We start from the raw sequence: 10,222 nt of genomic DNA on the forward strand, positions 1-10,222 counted from the left end.
TACAACGAACCCACGATGGCATTCTTGCAATTATCTGTTGGAAACTCCCTAAAATAAACAGTATAAATAGATACATCGTTAAAACCGCGGTCTTCAGTTGGTTAAACATATCATCATCCAACAAATGCAAACACACAAAACGTACTTTAGCACAATGGGAGGACAAAGATTTCAGTAAAGTTTACAAAGTTATTTGATCATTAAATGTTGACCTTTACAAAAAATATTGCCGTTGTTATAACTTTCTCAAAACGACTGTTTTATTGAGACTATTACATACGCATTTCACTTATAAGGCTAAGGTCGTGGGTTTCGGATAGAGTCCTATACTGACAGGTAGTGGAAACGTGAATACTTGCAAGTAAGTTGGAACTTTTATTTTTCTTTCATTCAGCTAGTTTGAATTCGTTTGCCTGGTGCAATCACAATAATTATTTACATGTATCTTATCAATTGAACATTACATAGGTTTAACACTTACATTCTCATTAGATAGACATACAGACCTAACGTCTCAATGGCATAACGCTAAGGGAATGAGAAGTGGCGAAGGTTTAAGCCCGGAGACCAAGGGCCCCGCAGCTAAAGAGCAATAAAGATGCATCCGTTCTGTTTAAACATTGCGTACTCTTTTTGATGCTGCCCAACTATCTACGAGAAGGTCATTAGCAGAAAACAGATCATTAGCGGACTTCGTGTATTATGTTTTTTTTTCCTCATTTCAGTTGGTAAATAATTGGTTACTATTAGATTATTTATTCTGTCCTCACACAATAAAGGGCCCATTTGTAAGAAAGAAAAGCTGACACAAAGATTGGTTAGTAGCTTTGCTCACTCAACAGATCCCATGACCGCCAACAATCGTTGTACGTGGACATATGGTGTAATTAAAATACGAGGCTCAAGGCCAAGTTTGTTATTTAACATGTGTGTTTGATCAGGGAATTAGTGAAGTATTATATTTGAAATATCAGCGTTATGATTTACGTTTAGTTCCTCAATTACATTATGTTCCGCTGGTCTTCACACCTTGTGCTATCCGCCAGCACCCCACCCCATGTAAACATACTTCAGATTGTGTGTATGCGTGTATGTATTTTAGATCATAGTGCAAGCAGGAACTCGCGAAGAAGCTTCATTGGCTTATCAAAGCCACAAGCTGACCGAAGCTGACCGAAGTAAGTCTCTTACATTCACATTTAACGTCCATAGTTATGAATTGTCAATTGTCAACAACTGTGTAACTGGACGACATACATTAATCTTGAAGAGACTCGAACCGAGGACCTTATGATTGGAAGTCACCGGCGTTAACCACTGAGCTAACACTCCACAAGGAATTCTTGATTAAATTTTTTGATTGAATTGAATTCTGATTGAATTCTTTTCGAAGGATTTGATTTGTTGTAATGTAAAGTAAAGTGTGAAGACATTACTGGCCAAAGTCAAAGAGAAATTTTTACAGAGATTTCCCTATGAGAAACTTCAATTATATAATAGATCTTTAAAATGGAATATAATGTTTGAAATGTCCATCCAACTTCAAAGAATTTTCTAAAATTTTGAATTCCAACGTTTTGAAAAGGTTTTAGATAAATATTCCATTTTCGGTTTTGATCCTAAACTATAGAAATCATGAACAACAGGTGGAGAGTGGATTGCACATAGGATATGGCAGAGGGTGAAGTACACATTGGTTTTATGTTCGGCGTTCCATACGTCTATATTAGTGTGTTTTTTTACTCACGAGAGTCAACTGAAGAAGGCGTTGTCAATAAATTTCTGATGTCATGATAACGCTATTTGCTTTAATAATTTATATTATTTGCATGAGTCTAATGACGTACGTAACTTTAAGTGAGGCGAAAAGTAAACAGAAAATTATCACCGTCTGAAGATAATCATAAAGGTAGATATAAATGCACCCGCTTGAATTGTTTGCAATATAATATAACCAATTCAGTTTTAAAGAAAAAAACAAAGGCTAGTTGTTAGGTGTAGTCCGGTGGAATTCATCGCAGCTTATTGTACAATAAAATCGTACACAAAATATGTCATATTTGATATCTCACCAACGGAACAAGAATTCGTCATTTTAACATGTAGCTCAGACTTTATTCGAATATCGATCAATGTGTTTCACAGTTATTTAGGCTCTGATATTACCATTTGGACACAATCTGTTGGAATCAAAATGTTTCAAAGTCGTTAAGATAAGATAAGCTTTTTTGAAACAGTGTACGCTTGTACCTGCTGCACACTTCCACTCTCTCCATGTCCCTCTCCCTATAACGTGACCATAACTGCTTCATAAACATCTATTAGTTAATTCTTCTGTTTTGTTTTATATTTTATTATTTGATTTTTAGGATCTGTGTTTGGTGCCTGAATAAAAGACGAGAAGAAAACCTTATTGACTTACAAAGGCTCAGTTTGAAATTATGTTTTTAAAGACCAACCTCTCACTACTGCTTTTAATTGCATCGGGCTACGTAACATGTGGTAAGTAACAAAGTTAAAAGATAATATCAAGTATTTCCACCAAGCAATATTAATATATATATATGATACAGATATCGAAGGTGAAAGACACATGACTATATGATATCGTTTAAACTGTGCCCATGCAGCTAATTATAAGGCCTAAGCTTTAATACTCTGTTATTTATTTATTTATTTATTTTTTAAATTTCTCACCATCTTGAAGAAGCTGTACTCCGTGAAGCTCCAACAGAAATGCAGATACTCCTGTACAAGTTTGATGTCATCAGAGGATGTATACTGGTAGAAAGGCGAAAGTTTCATAGGGTATTGACACACATGACTATGATTTGAGGAGAAAATCACAATCTAGCTTACCTCTAGAATCCCCGGCGAAAGGGATCCACTGTGCATTCTGTACTTTAATTTTCATCATCAAATCAAATTACAATTTCTAACTGTGTCAACTAAAAGACACTTTGAAATATCAATATGGTACTCTATTTGACAAGGGTACTTCATGTTATAAAAAACTTGTAAAAATGGACGCTTTTGAGATTTCTAAAGAAAAAACTAGAAGGCAAATGCTCATCGGTCTGGATTTCCTCTTCTGAAATTCTTTTGTTTTGCTCCAAAAAAGGACCAAAATGGATAATACAAGCACACTTACCACACGGCAATTCTTACTTATTTCTTACGTTTTCCTATGCACCTATGTGTCAGTATTGACTATGTCCGTATCTACTCCACTTAACCAGAAATCCTGGATGCATCGCTGTTATCTATGGTGGTGATAAATGAAGAAATTTATCGTTTGCTGTGTCAGGTCAAGAAGAGGACATCGTAGTCCAGTTGTAATTATAATCCTTTTGGACGTGAGATATTTCTTACTAGTCAAACTAATAATTGGGTATATACTGTATGGACATTACCTGAAAAATGGGCACCGACGGCGCTCCACAGACAAACGCGGTCAATTTCATGCACCGTTATAATATTAACTTTTTCCCTGTTTATTTTGTTTCTTATAATGTGACATACAGGTGACGCATTAAAGTGTTTCAAGTACGAACATTTGGAATGTCGTTGGTATAACAGCATCTACCACTCGTCCTGTAATTCACTGGATCAAATAAATGAATATCCAGGGACTGATACAGAACAAGAATGTATGAACACAGACGACAGATGTTTACTGGTGGTTGCTACGGGTGACAGTAAGTTTTAGTGACTATAAAGCAAAATAAAATGCGGATCACTCGATATCGATCATGTTAATGAAAGTTTTTAACCGCAGATTGGGTAGAAAATGTCACTTAGTCCATAAGATCAATGTGTTATGCTTCGACAACCAAAGTTCTATTCCAAGCAGTTAATCCACGGTTGCTTCCAAATAGCTAATTTAGGTCGTAACGTAGACCACTCATGGAACAAACGTTCAATTCAACCCGACCCGATAATTTTACGGGTAATTATCAGCACCTGACACATTATGCTATTAAAATTTCGATTCAGAAGATATTGATGAATACGCAAATGTTACTTCCAATTTTATTCTTAAGTATTTGAGCTATTCGAAATAATATGTAAATGTACATGTATCTTTATTGCAGCCTTAATATTAATTACTGGATTTTGTTATCCTGCCACCCCAATCCCTTCCCGCCCTCCTTTCCTCCATCCATTTATGACTACGTGACATCCTACAAAATCACAGACTAAGGACACAGCTTTCTATGATAGCTATTCTTCCAACCCCAAAGCTCAGCGATACGGAACGCCACAAGAGTCACCAACAATAACAGGTCTCTAAAATATAAAGAATAGTACATAACTGACATATATATTATGGCCTTGTGGATAATTTAAGATATGCTGTCATTATGAAATGTTTTGGGGTGCCATAGAGCACTACTAACATAAAGAAGTCTTCTTCAAATTTCTGGTATCAGATTGCGAAGTTGGTGTAACATCTACGACGTCGGAATGCGTTTCGGCTGCAGAACTTGGATGGAATTCCACGGATTGTAGAGATGGCATGCAGTACCAGGATCACTCTACCTTAGGTTGGCACGTGACTAGAGGAAGCTCTTTCGGTACTCACTTAAAGACAGCCCAGGTGTGTGTCTGTGATACAACTCTTTGTAACGGACAAACGCGAATCACATCGTCTAGCTGGGGAATACTAATTGGACTAGTGATACTGACGCAGTAGTGGACTATATGTGATGGACTATGATCTCAAAAATGTCAGAAACAGTAAGAGTATACAATCTCACATATAAATTAGTTTATTGATTACAGTGGTGACAATGCCATTTAGTGTTTCTTAACCTGTTTAGTTCTTAATCTGAAGCTTAAATGGTTAAATCTGAGATCTGTTTTCTTCTCACAGTTTGTTGATGTTGTTGAATTGAACTCTTACAACTAAGAGTTATCTTTCTTTTCAAAATTACTCAAGTAACTTTATCGGGATTTTGTTGATGAAAATAAGTCAATGTAGAGGAGACATACCAATAATCATATCATGTTTAAGGTATGCCATCCAGATGGTAGTGACTAACTAATTCAAAAATCCACTAGAACAAATTTGTAACCCTTTTTAAGGTAAATATCATAACAAATTGATCTTAAAATGATTCAGTGAACAATGATAACAGGATAACGATCTACAAAACTCGTGTTTTAAAATGCCTACAGTTTGCATGTTTTCAAGATGGAGCAAATAGTGTACTACGGAAATGTAATGCTATAATTATTGTCCATGAGATGAACGGTATCCACACGAGTGTAACCCAACCTGGACCCACCTGTCCTATTCAGCAACGCATGATGTCTTAATTACTACTGATGAAGCTGTGCAAACTACCAGCACAATAACAGAAATCGGTCTAGTTGGTCTTGTACTCATTTCAAGATTTTCAACCTAATAGGCAAACTTGCTTTATTTTATTCGTGGAAATGACCTATAAAATAATTGTTTTGCCGAAAGGAGGCTTTTGGATATTGCGGAACTTGGGTTTACGTGCTATAAAAAACTGTGTTCCATGAAATCAGATAGTGTACCGCTACCCCTATTTGTTCTTTTTTCCTTTGTAACTGCACATGTGATCAATGGATCCACACTTTTCTAACCCAGCCTCCACCAACCTCTTCTCTGCAACTTTTAATAGTCATATATCTGTCTCTTACAATAATACGACACGAGAGGTTGCCACAAATGAATGTTTAAAATGCTCATCCTAAAGATAAATGTATCGCATTCATTGTAATACTTAATACTTTCTTTCTATTAATGTATTTGTTTGTTTAACAGTTCATAAAATCAAATTGTTTTATATATTTCGATACTAACCTTTCTCATGTTGGTTGATCAATTAAACGTCATATGCTTTCAATTCATTATCCAAAATTGCATCCTTTTCAAATTCAACCAATGTCTGTGCTGGATTCACTGCCCTAATGTTCCACATCCATGGGCCCACGTCCCTTTGTAAGATGTTGCAGTCAATATACCAAAACAGTATGTCTTTACGGAACACCAGGAAACATTTGATTTAAGCTTTTAGTGTAATGTTCCTTACATGTGCAATGTGTGTCTGTGTCAAATTTTGTGTAAAAAACTCCAAAACGGCTGGGTCGATTTTCTTCAAACTTAGTGGAATGGTACCCCAAAGTGAACCCTTGAGTCTCGCAGAATCTTTGCTATTTATATTGTAATTAACTTTCCATAAATAGTGACTTGTAGAATTTTCAAAAATGTCTTTATCATTAGAAGTAAGATTTGATTAAAGAAACATTAATTTGGATTAAGAACATTATGCACCGGGATTAAAAACGTTACTGTTGACAGGCTGTAATGTTTTATACGTAATAATTTCCCACTGGCCGGCAGGATCAAAGTGTACTAGCATAGTGTTGTCAGTTGGAAGGGAATTGTTGAGAGTTCCAGAATCCCTTTCTCTTATCTTATCAGAAAGTAGCAACTATAAAATTACTACGAAATGGTCAGATTGGATGGGGCGCTGGAACTCAATATTTGTAACCTTAGCAATCAGATAAAAATCGATTCTGCAGTGAAATCCGGCAATGTTGGAATACCAGGAGAAAGCTTTTGTAACTGGATTTACTTCCCTCCAAATATCAATAAGATTACATTCAACAATTGTAAGGCGACATTCATCCTCTGCTCTAAAGTTTGTGCTAGCCTCCCCTCCGTGTTCGTCAGTAGTGAGATTGAAAACAAAGTTGAAGTCTCCGCCCCATATAACAGCCTGACAATTAAAGGTATGTAAACAGCGGGTAATATTATTGTATAAAGCGGGGTCATCATTGTCTGGAGTAGCATCAATGGAAATGTCCAGTAGGCTTTTATATTTAAGGAACAAAATGAATAACCCTGCCCTGTAATTTCTGTAGAATGGATACAGAAACCATTGAGCACCTATATTTGAATTGCCATGTAACCTCCAGTTTATATTAGATACCGAGTAGCTGTTTTTTCTTTGGTTGTAGTGTTAGATCACCAAATGAACTTTTTCATTTTGCATTGTATATATTATGTATATAATTACAAGTTGAATGAGAGTATGGCAAAATAAAACGAGTTTTTTTTTACAAGCCCGAAACACGTTGAAGGTACCAAGCAACTGTTTTGCTCCCAAGCCTGTTCGAAACTTGTTCTGTTTTTTGTTAGATGTTTAGTTGTGTTTACTGGTTGTTTTATGTTCCTACACATAATTCGGAAACAAATTTCGCACTAATATCTGACCGTAACTGACAATAACCTATAAAGTGGAATCAACTTAAAACAAGGATTAAAGTCAGAGTAAGTGTTTTTCAGCACAGCTACTGACAGATTGACAACCAACATTACATCAGTATAATGAACCAAGCATTCACCTCTTTCTTGAAAAGCGAATGCATGTTGTCTACAGAGCAATGCAATGTAAGTTCTGTGTTAATTAGATTTCATTATCATTTAGGCTCTATAGCATACTTTAGTTACATTATGTTCCTTTGTGTGTTATTATTGTGATCTGCACAACTTAACGTATCAATCATTACTCAGCGTGATATTTCTCTCCCTGGGCACTTCTATTGCCTACCGTTATGATGTAAAGGAATTATCTTGTCAAATACTTATGAAAGACCTAAATATATATATATTAAAACTTGGCTGCTATTTAAGAAGAAAAAAACGTCTAAATCAATTGGAAAAAATACCAAACAGACGGAATTACCGTAAGTTACATCATATCAAGCCTAAGCTTTATTTGCACTATACTCAGTGTGTGCCATATTCAACCCCAATCGGTTTCCGTACACTTTGCATTAAGCCAGTCCAGGGACCATTAACAATGTCGACAAGATCACAAACTAAAGAAAGGGAACTGCAGAACCTGTTGCAATGAAATTTGCTCAAATCTTACCTAGCAATGACTTTGAAAGAAAAATATACAAGCCTGCATCGATCGATGATTGGACAACAAAATGGACGATTTTCTGAAGCAGATTGAGATACACTCTGGTAATGTTTATGACCTTGAAGTTGAAACTGACAGAGCTACAATGAAAAGGAAAACCATACAAGATAAAATCACTTCACTGGAAGATCAGTGCAATTCCGCTTTAAGCCAAATCAGTTCAAATCAGTTAGAACAGTTCTCATGGAGGAGCTGTCTTCGTTTCTTTGGTATTGACGAACAACCCAACGAAAATACCGATGTCACCATCTCGCTTCCCGCTTCCAAACATCTTCGATTCAACCTAAGTCCTTCGGATATTGATCGGCAACATCGTGTCGGCAGGAAGGATCAAGGCAAGGGCCATAATCGCGAAGTTCCAAAACTACAAGGTTAGTGATCAATGCAATAAAAACAGAAAGAAATTAAATGGCACGAAACTCGTAATCTAAAAGGACCGCACAAAGGCAAACCAACAATTGGTCCAGGTAACAAAAAGCAACCCTTAGTAAAATCAGCGGGGTCTCATGATGACAGGATCATCGCGTTGGTCAACAAGAACAATAACGAATTCACAAAAAGAAGCTTATGACCAACTGAAGCCAAAATAAAAAAATCGCATCTCCATCCAAATGATGTAATTTGGCATTTTTCCCCTTCTCACTGTAAATGTTCTATTTATATATTTTTCTGTCTTTCCTTTGTGATCTGAGATTGTATGGGGGTTTTTTTGGTCATCCTATGATACTTTAACTAAAGATAACGCATTTCCCTTTCAGAGCGCATCTGATACAAATGAAGTTTTAAGGTTAACGGGTGACTTTGAAGCAGAGTAGGATTCTTTGCATTTTAATAAGGTTGATGCGTTTATTGAGGATTTATATATTACAAACTGTAGTTATTTTGATGTTGACGATTTTAAGAATCTATAGCTTACGGTGGTTTAATTTATTTTCACCTTAATAGTAAGACGTCTGAACAAGAACTTTGAGGATATTAAGCACTTAATCGCAACTTTTCTGGATTTACTGAAACGTGGTTTAATGATCAACCGTCATCCCTTGTTCATATAGATTATAATACCCTTGTTGAACAACATCGAAAAAACGAAATGGTTGGGGGAACTTGTCTATTTGTAATTAATAACTTAACATCCTGTGACCACAATAGTCTTTTCACTCTCAATGGTTTTATATAGTCCGTCGTTATCGAAATTACCGTCCCGTATGTAAAAAAAAAAGTTTGTTGTTGGTATTGCTTATAGACCACCCGGCAAGTAGCCTACCTTTGTTTAAAGATCACCTCTGTAATATGCTACGTAAAATGAATGATGAAAGTAAGTCGTGTTACATTATGGAGGATTTTAATGTTTATATGATTGGTGAAAATAACGTTGTTATGAATGATATCATATCTTGTGGGTTATATCGAGTCATTTCGAAACCAATTAACTACAAAAATAGTATATCTTTTTAACCAATGTACAAGTAATGTATATTAAATTTGAGCACATAACAGCCGCACTAAACCGGCAAAAATTGCTCCTGAAATTGGCGCCGTCCAAAACATGCAATGCTTGCTGGAAGTAATTTACTGTGGCAACACTTATTAAGCTATCACAAATCGCCTAAAAACGAATATCTGAAGCTTTCATTACAGTTTGCAGTAAATTATTGTTAAAATACGTTAAAGTACGATACTGTATTCAAAACGGTTAATTAATTGTGAAAATAACAGGCGTTTGTAACAGTTTTTGTTTTACGTTCATGACGTGAAACCTAATAACCTATGATATCCTGAAGATTGGAATGTTATAGGCTACTTATATATACATATAATCATAATAATAGGAGCATAGAAGGAAATGATTCTCATGTTTATTTTTTTTAAACTTTTCGTTATAGAGTATCATATGTTGCCTTCCATATCATTATTTGACTTAGTCAATCTATATTACTTTTTCCAACTATTATACTTTCCAATGTTAACCTGGGGGTGAGATGTGGTAGGGCTTTCAACTTCAAAAGTGATTTTATGTTGTTGTACTTTCAAGATAAAAGCAATCGAATCGGCTGTGCCGGCATCGTAATATCCTGCGCCATTCCAGCGGATGAATAACGGAACAAAATATTCAACCAGTTGGGACAATTTTCAAATGCTAATACCACTCTATCCTGTCCTTTCATATTAAGCCTTAAATCAATCGTAACGACAGTCTTAACAATTCCTAACCTTTATCGGATAGACAAATGATTTGATAGCCAGTTGAATCCTGT

The 10,222-nt window shown here is 35.6% G+C and overlaps 1 long non-coding RNA gene across 1 annotated transcript; it reads left to right on the forward strand.

The window, feature by feature from the left end:
- Positions 1-283: 283 nt before the first annotated feature.
- On the forward strand, positions 284-5,781 carry LOC139979231 (uncharacterized). Its single transcript, XR_011797130.1, has 4 exons — positions 284-361; positions 2,370-2,502; positions 3,525-3,698; positions 4,434-5,781. It is a non-coding gene; the product is annotated as an uncharacterized lncRNA (long non-coding RNA).
- The last annotated feature ends 4,441 nt before the right edge of the window (positions 5,782-10,222 follow it).

Source organism: Apostichopus japonicus, chromosome 13 (assembly GCF_037975245.1).
Source record: "Apostichopus japonicus isolate 1M-3 chromosome 13, ASM3797524v1, whole genome shotgun sequence".
NCBI classification, from domain to species: Eukaryota; Metazoa; Echinodermata; class Holothuroidea; order Aspidochirotida; family Stichopodidae; genus Apostichopus; species Apostichopus japonicus.